The sequence below is a fragment of the Meles meles genome, chromosome 6 (assembly GCF_922984935.1).
Source record: "Meles meles chromosome 6, mMelMel3.1 paternal haplotype, whole genome shotgun sequence".
Lineage (NCBI taxonomy): Eukaryota > Metazoa > Chordata > Mammalia > Carnivora > Mustelidae > Meles > Meles meles.
In genome coordinates this window covers 100087099-100101320 of record NC_060071.1, presented here as the reverse complement: position 1 = coordinate 100101320, position 14222 = coordinate 100087099, and the positions used below count along the sequence as shown (strand labels likewise).

At 35.8% G+C, this 14222-nt stretch overlaps 1 protein-coding gene across 2 annotated transcripts in view; it reads left to right on the top strand.

Moving 5' to 3' along the window:
* The window catches only part of MDGA2 (MAM domain containing glycosylphosphatidylinositol anchor 2), an 878646-nt gene that overhangs the window by 238101 nt on the left and 626323 nt on the right, over positions 1 to 14222 (top strand). The gene's annotated exons all lie outside the window — the stretch shown is intronic.

The window sequence follows — 14222 nt, the reverse complement described above, 5'->3', positions numbered from 1 at the left end:
TTATACTTAATCATTTTAGGGCATGCAAGATTTGGCCACAGTCTTCCTACCCAAACTTAGAAGTAAGTGGCCTTAATTCTCTTCGTGATTATTTTATCCAGATTTCCAGGGCATTCTAGATTGTTCCAATCCAATTGCACATGTCCCTTTTATGCATACCTTTGTTTTCTTTTTCCTAAAAATACTGTATTCTGTAGTGTACTTTCAAGGCGTAAGAGTACTTTTTGACCATTTGGACAAGATGGTTCCCCTTTCTCCATACCTTGCCAACACCTGTTGTTTCTTGTGTTGTTAATTTTAGCTAGTCTGACAGGTGTGAGGTGGTATCTCATTATGGTTTTGATTTGTATTTCCATGATGATGAGTGATATTGAGCATCTTTTTTTGTGTCTGTTAGCCATATGCATGTCTTCTTTGGAAAAATGTCTATTTATGTCTTCTGTCCATTTCTTAACTGGATTATTTGTTTTTTTGGTGTTGAGTTTGGTAAGTTCTTTATAAATTTTGGATACATAACCAGCTATGTTTCAACCAAAACAAACAAACAAACAAACAAACAAAACCACAAAAAACCCAAACCCTCAAATATACAACCTAACCTTACATAGGAGCTAGAAAAGGAACACCAAGTAAAGCCTAAAGCCAACAGAAGAAAAGAAATAATGAAGATTAGAGTGGAAATAAGTGATACAGAAACAAACCAAAAAACCCAATAGAACAGATCAATAATCCTAACAGATGTTTCCTTAAGAAAAAAGATTTTATTTATTTGTCAGAGAGAGAGAAGGACCACAAAAAGAGGGAGAAGAAGGCTCCCCACTGAGCAAGGAGCCCAATGTGGGACTTGATCCCAGGACTCTGGGATAATGACCTGAGCTGAAGGCGGCCGCTTAGCCGACTGAGCCACCCAAGCATCCCAAGAGCTGGTTCTTTGAAAGAATTAATAAAATTGATAAAACCCTAGCCAAGCATATAAAAAGAAAGGACCCAAATAAATAAAATCACAAATCAAACAGGAGAGATCACAACCAATACCACAGAAATATAAATAATTATAAGAGAATACTATGAAAAATTATATGCCAACAAACTGGACAATCTGGAAGAACTGGACAAATTCCTAGAAACATATAAACTACCAAAGCTGAAACAGGAAGAAATAGAAAATTTGAACAGACCCCTAACCAGCAAAGAAATGGAATCAGTTATCAAAATATCCCAAAAAATAAAAGTCCAGGGCCAGATGACTTCCAGGGAAATTCTACCAGACATTTAAAGAGTTAATACCTATTCTTCTCCAATTGTTTCAAAAAATAGAAATGGAAGGAAAACTTGCAGACTCCTTCTCCAAAGCCGGCATTATCTTGATTTCAAGACCAGACAAAGAACCCACTAAAAAGGAAAACTACAGACCAATATCTCTGATGAACATGAATGCAAAAATTCTGAACAGGATACTAGCAAATCAAATCCAATAGTACATTAAATTATTCACCACAATCAAATGACATTTATTCCTGGGATGAAGGGGTGGTTCAGTATTTGCAAATCAATCACCGTGAAACACCACAATAATAAAAGAAAGGATAAAAAACATACTATTCCTCTTAATAGATACAGAAAGAGCATTTGGCAAAGTACAGTATCCATTCTTGATAAAAGCCCTCAACAAAGTAGGGTTAGTGGGAGCATACCTCAACATCATAAAGGCCATATACGACAGAACCACAGCTAATATCATCCTCAATGGGGAAAAACTGAGAGCTTTCCCTCTATGGACAGGAACAAGACAGGGATGTCCACAGCTACCATTACTTTTTAACATTTTAACATTTAACTTTTAACATAGTATTGGAAATCTTAGCCTAAGTAGTCAGAAAACAAAAAGATATTTCTTTCCAAATTGGCAAGACAGTTGTCCAAATTGGCAAGGACAAATGTCCCTTTTCTGATTACTCCTACTCCTGGAAGAGATTAGCCTTTTCTCCCCCATAAACTGATAATATCTCTGTCTACAGGAAACATATTGATACCCCACATATGAAGGAGCCCTACACCAAGTTAGCCAATGATCTGCCAAATATATTATGATCAACATTCAAGTCGAAAAGACATAGATTTCACCCAGAGTTGAAATATTAGGCCAACTTTATCTAACATAAAATACTATCAATTTTACATTAGGGAGAACTTATGGTAAAAGTGATGTTTATTACATAGAAAAATCAGGAATGGAAAGACATCACAAATATTTTACAATAGAATGCTTTTGAAAGGTTTTGCTTTCTGAAATGCAATACTTTCTCTCTTCATCTATGTATACTTCATTACATACATGTTCAAAAATATATGTTTGTAGGGGTGCCTGGGTGGCTCAGTAGGTTAAGCCGCTGCCTTCGGCTCAGGTCATGATCTCAGGGTCCTGGGATCAAGTCCTGCATCGGGCTCTCTGCTCAGTGGAGAGCCTGTTTCCCTTCCTCTCTCTCTGCCTGCCTCTCTTGTGATTTCTCTCTGTCAAATAAATAAATAAAATCTTTAAAAAAATATATATGTTTGCATCAGATATCTTTTATACAAATGATTATAGTTGGTATATCATTTGTTGTCTGAAATCACTACTTATAAGTTTGTAAAGAAGGAGGTGAACTACAGACATATAAAAACAAAAGGAAAACTAGTAAATTCCAGTATCAAATTAGTACAACAAAAATGAAAGGAAAGTGTATAGATAATCTCTTGGTCTCTTTGAATGACTTTTAACATTCTTATTTCTACAAATTCAAAGTAGTGATAATTTTCTCATCTTTTCTTCTTCCTCTCTCTCTCTCTCTCTCTCCCCCTGCCTCTCCCCTTCTTTCTTTCTTTTCATATTTCCACTTCCTGTTAAGTAGGCTATAAAAAACAAAGGCTTACTCTGGATTACATACTTCTCTTGATACTAAATGGTTAAAGCTGTTAGTGCCAGACACTAATTTATAGGTATGTCTTGTAACCAGTGACTAGAATGCAAAATGGTGCTTATTCACATCCTGACAAGCTTCCTGTTTGAAGATAACATAAATTAGCTGGGTTTTGTTACTGTTAGATTATTGGCAGAAAAAAGAAGTTTGTTAAACAGAATGAAACTCATAGACTATGTTGCTTATGATTGAGCAGTAATCATACTTAACATACTTAACAGACTTTGGACATTTTTTATTCTTGACTCCTCTGAGATATGTAAACATTGTTTACAAAGACTGCCTACCTTTTTTTTTTAAATTCTATTATTCTGTGCTTTTTCTTCTGAATGCTCCAATCCAAAGAGGGGAAAATGGTGAATTAAAATCAAAGAAGCAGTTTTCCATTTGGACTCTCTATTGATGATTATACTCATCTTGAGGTTTCTTCCTTCTAAAAATGAATCAAAATAATATGAACCCGTTTTTTAAAAATAATTTTTAAAAATTTTTTATAAACATATAATGTATTATTGGCCCCAGGGGTACAGGTCTGTGAATCACCAGGTTTACACACTTCACAGCATTCACCATGGTACATACCCTCCCCAATGTCCATAACCCTACCACCCCCTCCCTACCCCCTTACCCCCAGCAACCCTCAGTTTGTTTTGTGAGATTAAGAGTCTCTTATGTATGAATCCGGTTTTGACTTCTAGGTGCCATCTAAGTTGTTTGACATGATAGAGATTGTGAGAGAAGAGGTCTGGAGGACCTCTGGCGTCATAGAAGGCCACTCTTCTCAAAGGCCTGGGCTGTACCTATAGTACAGATTAGAGGTAGGGATGGCCACGTGCAGCTTTTTATTAAACTCACTTGAAAATACACAGTTGACTTTTTAAGGGTCTAGTATGAAGTATAGAAAGAGAAAGAATACACAGGTAATTTTAGACCAGTGTGATATGTGCTAATAATAGTGTGATGCGTTACAATAAGTAAAACTGTGTAGAGGTGTCATGGAAGCTTCCTGGAAAAAGAACCCCTTAAATGTTTTATGTAAATTGAAAAATTATTATTTCCTGAATGGGATCCCTTCTCATCTTAATTTTCACTGCCTTAGTTTCAGCCATTATCATCCTTTATGTAGATTAGTGAAGTAATCTCTGAACAAATCTCCTGGCTTTTGTCCCTGCTCCTCTAATAGCCTATCCCCTGTACAGCAGCTGGGTTTTTCTAGAAACATTTATATTAGATCATAACACTGATCCACTCAGAACCTTTCAGTGGCTTCCTATTTCACTCAGTGCAAAAGCTGCGTTTCCCAGAGCTGAGATGGCACATGCTACCATTTCCCATACTTCTCAGACCTCCTCTCCACTCCACTACTTCTCAAGCCCTACCCCACCCTACTTCAGCCACAAAAGGCCCCTTGCTGTTATTGAAAGACACCAGGTCTGTGTTAAAGTCTTACCTGTAGCAGTTCTTCTGCCTGGGAAGACTTCCCTCATATGTCCACTTGGCCAATATCCTTACATCCTTTTCTCAAATCTTACCTTTTGTGAGGCCCAGCCTGGCCACTTATTTAATGCTCCATCTGCCCAGTCTCTTCACACAAGCAATCCTGATCCCTCTGACCTTGTGTTAATTTTAATTCTTCCTAGAGAATTTGATGCCTTCTAATATATTACCTAATTTACTTACTTATTACACATTTTGTATTAGTTTCCTATTGCTGTCAGGAAAATTACCACAGATAAAGCGGTGGCTTCAAATGATACAAATTTATTATCTTGCCATTTTGTAGGTCAGAGGTCCAGATTGGCATGCTGGTTTCTGTGCTCTGGATTTCATGAGGCTGAAATCAAATTGTTCATCACCTGAGCTTTTCTCAGATGGCTCTGGGCAGAATAGACTTCCAAGCTTAGGTCTTGGCAGAATCGAGTGCCATGTGTTTAGTGGAACTGAGGTCTCATTGACCTCATTGGCTGCCAACTTGGGGCCACCCTTAGCTTCTAGAATTCTTTCTCCAGTTCTCACATGTTATCCCTTACATCTCAGAGCCAGCAATTTCTTATCAAATACTTCTAAGGCATGGAATACTTCTGACTTTCCTTCTGCCTTTTCTGTCTTCCACTCCCAGCCAGAAACAGTTCTTTCTTAAGGGGTCATCTGGGTCTGTGAGATAAATAAAAAGAAATCCCCTGTTTTAAGGTTCATGAACTTAATTTTATTGACAATGTCCGTTTTGCCATACAAACTAACATATTCACAGGTTTTGGAGATTTGGGTACAGACATCTGTGAAAAGCTGTTTTTCTGCCTACCACACATATTGGTTGCTGACTGTCTCTAGAATGAATGCAAAAACTCATACAGACAAGAATCTCCATCTCTTTTGTTTATTGATGTACTCAGGGTACTTCAAAGCAGGCCTTTCACCTGGTAGCTGCTCAATAAATATCATTGCATGCATGCATGAAAAATAATATCATTTTCAATATAATAGTAAGTTGTTATGAAGTTGCTTAATGATGACTCAGATTAATGGTGACAAGAAAATTTTAATTAGTGTATAGAACATTTAACCTTGCTATGAATATATGTCCTTGGTTAGAATCTGATTACATAAATGCATTCTCATATGTTTCTCTAAGAAAGATTAATATTGGAAAATTTACTAAAAGCCAAAACACCTACCAGAAACCTTGTTTTAGGGGTAAAAAACACTATTTTTTGGTAACATTTGAAGATACCACCATAATCTGTAAAGAACAAAAATTACAGTTGAAAAAGGCAACATAAGAGTAAATAATCATAGAATAAAATGATATCTAATAAAAAATAAATGATTAACTGCGTTATTAAATGATTAAAAAACAAAAGAGTTCAAGTATCAAAAGTAGTAACCAACTTATAAATGGTTACACTAAACGCTGGTTACGGTGCCATGAATATATAACGAGTAAGAGTATAACTTCTTATATTCTACAAAGCAAAAAAAAAAGAATATGCCATGAACTTTCAAATCGCTCCTAAGTGTAGCCTGTAATGCACAATGGAGGAAACATACCTAATGCAACAGAAACTTGAACCAAAATTAATATGCAGATCTATTTATTGCAGTGTTCCAAGAAATTAGAATCAACCAATATCATGTTCTGATAAGTGAATGAATGGCATATTACAAATAATACAGTAATTTTAAGTGACTTGAGAAAATGTGCACAATATAATCTTAAATGAAAAAAATGTAGAATTAAAAGTGTGTATATAATATAATATATGTTCCTATATTTGTATATCATACATAACAAGGGAAAACATCAAAATTCAAACAGTGTGTGACCTTCCCCAGGTAAAAAGATTGTGAATGATATTTATGTTCTTTATACCATTATGAGACTTTGTAATTCTCTTCATTCGACTATATTACCTTAATATTCAGGGGGAAATTATTTAAAATATTGAAGGAGAATACATATTGTCTTTAACATAGAATGGGAGTTTTATTCATTTAACCACACGTGCTTCATTGGCTAAGTACTAAGAATAGACAGAAATGAAGAGGAAACAACCCAATTATTACTTGAAATATTTTGTAGCTATTTCTATGCCTTCTTCATAACGAATGCGTGGAAGAGGAGGAAATAGAAATGTAATGAGATGTGAAAACTAGAAAATGTCATGTTTTTCTTTGGTCCAGCCTTTTCAGGTAAATTCTGTTCCTCCGACTTTCCTTTTTGGTATCCATACTTGCTGCCATTTTAGTGATCACATAAGAAGGCATTCTAGATTTGTGCCACAATTAATTAAATGGATACTGTATTGTCAGTCATGTCAAAGGATGCAGCAATGAATTTTTTTTAAATTACATATGAGTTTCTGATTATTTTGTTAGGACACATTTCTTACTTAATTGGATAAAATTTATTAGGTTTATTGAAAATTATTTCCAAATTTCTCTAAAATGAAACACTATCTTTCACTCCTCCAGCAGTGTGAGAATGTCATTTTCTTACGTTTGTGTTAATTCTTATAATTATGATAAATTCCTTTCTTGCTCTGGGCCTTGTCTTGGGTTAAACTACTTGTATAGAATTTCCTCATATAGAGATCAATGTATTTCAGTTTCTGTGGACCACATAATCTACGTTTGGAAATTCATACTTTATAGGGAGCTGTTAGTTGTACTTAAAACAGTTGGAAATCTATGCCCAGGTTTGAAGTTCTTAATTATTTTTCCTTTATTCAAATATTGACTGTATATGTTCTGTTAAAGTTGAGTCACGAATGTTCCTTGGTAATTTTGAGAAAGATTCTTTATGAAAGTAAATCTTTTGACTGAGTTTATGTGATTGCTTCCTGTGTCATTTGTACTTTCGCAATTCAAGCATTTTAAATCTCCCTCTCATTGTCTTCATGCTCCAAGTGCATGGAAGATTATGCAAAATGATGTGACAAAAGGCATAGATTCTAAAAATAGAATCTGTAACTGTCAAAGTGATTTTGCAGTTCATAATTCAGGAAAGGTGCTTGGAAGAGACTCTGAAATTGGGCAAACTATTGCACCTTCAAAGTCAAGTGTGCAGCTTTGTTTGGGGTTTGATAGTTCCATTTTCTTCCACTGGTGAGGATAGCAATATTGCCTAACACTATTACTCTCCTTATCTTTGAAAAACATGCAAAGCATAAAAGAAATGTCAGGAAAGGGAAATAAATGATTAATTCTCAAACATTTTTTAAAAAACAGCATGTAACCATCTTTTTCATGGCTTAAGACTTTGTGAAATTTATAGATATGACAGAATATTACACTCTAGCAGTAATGCGTCAGAGTTCATATTCATCAGGAGAGAGCCAAGTGGAAAACACAAGATGAGGATATGACTTAAATTTTATGTAGGAATTCAGTTAAAAACTGTAAGATGAAGGATGTGTTACAGTTCCTTGATTTAAAAGGCAGTTTAATTAATTACTTTGTACCCTTGACAAAGCTGCATCGAAGCACACTTGGTATTAATCATTTTTACATAAACACAATACATGTATACATCAGAGAAGAAATAGATAAAATGTTTTTTTTTAGATATTGTTTAGAAAGCACTGTTTAATGAATGATTGCTGTAAAAACATCATTCATTGCTTCAGACTCCAAAATTTCAGAATTATTTTTAATGTGTACAGAAACTGAGCTGAAGTTTTATTTGTTGTTCAAGGTTTTATTACACAAACAGATTGCCTAAGATTCATTTTGGGGTAAGATAAGAAGTTTGCTTAAAATCCTTAAAAGATATATATATATATATCATAATTTGCTTTTGTCAAAATCTATGGGGAAATTAAATAAACCAACAATTCCATAATCGTTTTTTAAAAATGGTAAGTTGGAAAGCCTTTTAAATAACTTAAATTCAAATTCAATTTAGGGAGTTTGGGAAAGCTTTGATAAGGATATGGCCTCTGAACACGAGTAATGGAGCGGGTATTTCTAGGATTGAAGGCCTGAAAGAGGAGCAGGACCTCACAGGGCAGCAAGACATTTGGGTGAGCTAGCCTAAGAATCCATGTTGAAGATTAATGAAGGAGGAAACTAGAAAAAGTAGAAAGGAATAAGACCTTAGAAAATTCTCTTGCTGTTTTGAAGAGTTAACATCTTGATTACCATGTAAAGTTGGAAACTAGTAATTTTATTTGGATCTGCACAGAGGATAAATGAGTAGATTTGATGGTTGGTGGTGGTATTTCTGGTGGTAGAAATTGTTGAGAAAAAGCAGGAGAAACGGTGAGCAAACCATGTGGTGGTCCAAGTGATAGAGGGTGATCGGTTGAGCTATGGCAATGGTAGTGGAAGTAGGGCAAATTGGAATTTGAAGTGATTACTGGTAGAATGGATTAGTCCCCTGCTCAGTTGATTGCAGTGGGGAAAGGGAGAGGGAATGTGACTGTGAATGTGATTGACAATGGTTTCTCTAGAAAGCAGAGGTATGGGAGTTTGCAAAAGAGATTGATGATGAGTATCCATGGGGGAAAGATGAAGAGTGGGGTTTCCAGATTCTGGGATGGCAAATGAAGAAGAATTAGAGGAGGAGGACAGTGTTAAACAGAGTAGGGCAATCAGCTTGGATAAGAAATGAACATGCAAAATTGAATGAGCAGGTAGGGAAGCTTTGGATTTAACTAGAGTGGTCTCATAGATTTGGGAAGGATGAAACGGATTTGCCGGTGAATGTGTTCCAGGGTCAGAGGATGGTGACTGGAGGTGAATCGCAAACAGTTATGAAGGCAAGAAGGGAGCATGGTAGCCGGAGAGATTTCAGAGGATGGCTGTTGTTGTTTTTTTGTTTTGGTTTTTGTTTTTAATAGAACAGAAGAGACTATGTTTTGAAATTAGCTGTCATTCTTAATGGACACGGTTTTAATCATCCCTGTGTTTCAGTCTCCTCATTTGTTATTTCCACATTGCATTCAGTTTTTAAGGCAAAATGAAATGTGTGTATATCATATTTTATAAATTATATAATGCTATACGAATGCAAAATACCCTTTTTAAAGGAAAACAGTTCGTATTCTTTCTTCTCATTCTGTTTGTTCTTTCATTTTTTAGTCTCCCCTGCCACTTTCTTTTGCCACACTGTTCTAGAAGTATTATGGAATAAACATGTTTTGTAGCCAAAGAGAGAGCTTCTGTATCATTTACAGAATTGCATTGGAGGATAGTGTACTCCTTGGTGAGATGGAAATGTGGCACCTGAAGACAAGTTCACTTCTGCTTGTGGCAAATAAAAAGGGTCTGTTAGGGTAGCATCCCTTTCTTTTTCTTCTTCTTCTCCTTTTTTCTGTAAGGCTTATGTCCTAGTAGAAGTCAGTCATTTATTTTTGGGTATATGGAATTCAAAATCAGGTTTGTGGAAACATAGAGGCAACAACACCACTTGGGTGTGATTTAACTTTCTCCTGTCCTTGCAGCTATGCTGGAGGCTCCTTGAGATCTGGAACTCTTGTCTTTAGTGACTTTTAAAAATATGCTGAGGCTACCTGGGGCAGATCTGTGAATCTGAGTATAGAAACACAGTTTAATTTGCTGAATAAGAAACAAACCATGAGAAACGCTTAAGTACTACAACTGGTCTGTTTAAAAGAGGCATTGATAAAATACATGTTGTGATTAACTTTTGACCACAAAATGGAATGTGATGGCCAGTGATTTTCATACCTTTAGGCCATGTCCTAAAGTCAGCCTGTCACTTGTTATGAGGCATTTGAATAGTGTTTATTTACTGTCTCTCACCTGTCACTCCTTAGAGATTCATTGCATTAAGTCTGTGTTACAGCAAAGGAATCTTATTTCACAGCAGACATCATAATTTATCGCTTAATTAAATCAGAGAAAAATATGTAATCAGTGGCCCAGCCAGACCTGACATAGGCTGTCGTGGGTTTCTAGAAAAAGAGCTCTCAGGGGACGGTGCTGGAGATGTGGCTTACAAAGATGGACCTCAGGCTTCTGAGTGAATTGATCTGATTGAGTATGTAGAGAAGGCTGCTCAGCAACTGTGGGTTATGGCCTGTGGGTTACGGTCGTTTGCTGCCAGGTAGCCTGATACCTAACATGATCATGCCCCAAATTCAGTGTTATTCCATTTAGCCACTTGATGCTGACATGTAAACATAGTCAAACTACAGGAATTTACTGTTTAAACTCCAAGCACTTTAGTGAGTACCGAACACTAAGATTAATCATGCTGTTTGTAGATAATTGCCTTATTGCCTTTCTCTGGAAAGGAGAATAAAACTTGGTTTGCTGACTCTCTCTCCCCATAACTCCCATTTATCTTATGGCTCTTAATATTATGGTACCCTAAGCTTTCAGTGTCTTTTTTAATATACATATTCCTGTCATCTTCTGTAATAGACTTTCACTGCTTCAGGAGGCTGGAATTCCATTCTGTCTTTTCATCCCAATAGTCCTGTCGGAATAAATGGATGTAAGAATTAATGAGTATCTGAATAGATGAGGCAAAAAATGAGCAATTGTTTTGTTATTGTATTTGGTAATTTATTCATTTACTTGGCATGTTTTTAGTGAGATTCTACTATTAATTAGGCAGGAAGGCACCTAGAGCAAAACAGTTATTGGAACATAGAGGGGAAAATATTTGCCTGGCTATCCAGGATTTTAAAACTGATTTGTTTGTTGTTTTCTTTCTAATGTTCTGTCCATTGTTGGTAGTCACCAATATAAACTCTATAAAGTGTATTTTATTACTGGCTAAACAAATATCACTGGTAGTTTTCCAGCCAGAGTCAGATATAAATGTAGAAATGTAGGAGAGTAGACAAGGTGTTCTAAAACTCTATCCTGCACAAATGGCAAGTGATGAAAAAGGAGTTACAGAAAGTAATTTTAAAAAATACAGTCATGAAAAGCAGAGAATTAAATATTGAATATAAAGTTGGATGAGTTTGGTGGAGAATTCTGATTAAATGGTAACCGTGGTAGCTTGGGGCCAGGAGTATATATCCAGGCAAGTAAGATTTTTAACATTAAATTGTTAAAGAAGCGTAAAAAAAGTATACTATAAGAATATGAGTATTTCAATAGATTTTTTCATGATAAACATGCATTTTTCAGTGCTCTAGACTTTGACTTTTTCCCCTGTATACGATTATTCTGTCAACAAGATTATTTTTACCAGAACATTATGCATTCAAACTGGCAGAACATTGTCAGGGAAAAAAAGGAAGTAAATTGGAGATACATGCTATTCTTGTGCCATGGGTCAGGCTTTTAGGTGTCACGGCTTAATTATATATTCTTGGTACCACACTAAGAAACTTGGATGGTTACCAGACCCACCTCCTTATGGATGCCTTCTTTGACCACATCAGCTGACCCATGATGATTTTCCTTTCTTCTGAAATCCTAAAGCTTGCTATTTTTACATCCCTAATGTGATACTTGCATATATTGTTATACAGCATTGCTTTTCTTCTAAATCAGATGTAATTTGTTTCCTGAAGTTTATGTAAACTCTTTCGTGGATGTAAAGAGACATTTATTGAATATCTGGGCTTTGCTGGGCACTTCTCAGTATTATGCACTTCATCAGGCTTCTCTAGCCTCTCATTAATGTCTCTGTATGCCTTAGGGGAGAGAAACGCATTTCCCTTAGAGCTGGACACTGTGATGGTTATTTTTGACACTTTTCTTTAACATGTCTGACTGAAAATTTCCCTTTCGTGTCACCCATGACATCCGAAATATTTTCAATCATAGGATTCCTGGTATAACCAAGTATTCCTTCTTGGCTGGAGAGGAAATAATGTCTGGAGACACAGAGGGCCAGGCAGATCAATTCAAGTAGACCCACACGATTTGTTGAAACTTTGTTCTATAATGAAATAGAGTAAAGTTACTTGTTGAGTACATAGGCACTGTTGTGTAGAGATATCGCTTATTTTTCCCTCAGGAAATTTGTGGTTTTATTGCAGAAGCAACACCATACAAAGCTAGCAATACCTGAGTCCTAAATGAGAACTTATAAACTGTGTATTACAGACATATTCAAAATCTAGAAAAAGTGGTGGGAAATTAAATAACTAGGGGAGAGAATGGAAAAGATGAAGTGTATGCTTTGCACTGAAGGAGTGTTTAAAGCAATGCGGTGCCCTACAAATTGCATGGAATACAGCATCAGAAAACCTGGATTCCAGACCCATCGCTACTACTTAATAGCTGTGTGCTCTTAAGGAAATCCCTTATACCTACTCTTATCCTTGATTTTCTCATCTATAAATGGAATAATAATGACAGTTTAATAATAGCTATCATTTATCAAGTACTTTGTTATGTACCAGAACAAAGTATATATACTTTCTCTCATCTCCATAACAGCCCTTCTAGGAATGCATTTTTCTGATATAGTATAAAATAGTAAAATGAGGCTGAAGAAGGTTAACATAAGTAGTTGGACACCCACGTCTGCCTGGTTGGATTGTGCCTTGTATGAGACTGTCAGGAGAAATCTGTGCAGATGAAACTACATCTCAGAATAATGTCTGAGATTTCTGAGTTTCTGAGTTATAAGTAAACTGGATAGACTATATTTAAACTCTAGGTCTAGATCATGAAAAATTTGGGCTTAGACAGTTAATTGAGGGACAATACAGCGTAATGGTAGAGAGCATGGACTGTGAAGCGAAACCACTCATGGGTTTGATTCCTTATCATGGACCTCAGTCATGTTGTTTACATTTCTGGTGCGGGCACCTGGGTGGCTCAGTTGGTTAAGTGACTGCCTTTCGCTCAGGTCATGCTCTCAGAGTCCCGGAATCGAGTCCTGCATCGAGCTCCCAGCTTCTTGGGGAGTCTTTTTCTCCCTTTGACGTGCTCCTTCTCTCTCTCTCACTCTCTCTCTCAAATAAATCTATAAAATCTTAAGACAAAATGAATTTCTGGTGCCTCAGGTCGTCTTCTGTAAAATTAGGGTATTAGTGATACACTTGTCACAAGGGTGCTTAAGATTAAAGGGAGAATATATCAAAGTGCTTAGAACAGTGCTCGGTGGGGTAGTGTTAGCTACTAGACACTGCTGATCATTGAAGCATCGGAACAGTTGAGACAAATACACATAACTGATAATGAGAATTCTACATTCCTTGTATTACACCTTCTTAACCTGGGTCTCTTCAACCAGCCCCCAATGTTACCTTGTTGCTTCCTGAACAAAATTATACAACATTGGGGATATTTACTGGTCCATAGAGAAAATAAGCTCTTGATATGCCTACACTCTATTTTATTTTGGTTTTTGAACAATTTCTAGGTACTGTTCCCATTGAAATTCAACATTGGGTCTTAGTTTCATTACAGAGTACCTATAAAAGTCTGTGAGTATGAATTGGACTACAAACTAAAAGCCTTCCGAAATACATAAAATACTAATAGAAAACAAACAAACAAACAAACCTTTAAAAGTATCTTAACTTTGCTTACCAGAAAAATTTTTTAAGTGTTTAAAGAGGCCTAAATAAATGACATAATATAACATTAAAATGAAACTCTTAACTGGGAAGATACACTTATTAAGAAAATTTTGTGTATTTATTTCAAGTTATAGGCTATGTTTGCTACTGGAAATTGATTTGTGTACTCCTCTTATGAATATTAACACACAGTTTACTATCTCATCTCGATTTTATCTAACCTAACACTTATGAAATATGTAAGTTACCATATTAGTCAGAAGATATTTGAACTTTGGGTTTAGTTTCTTCCCTCCCT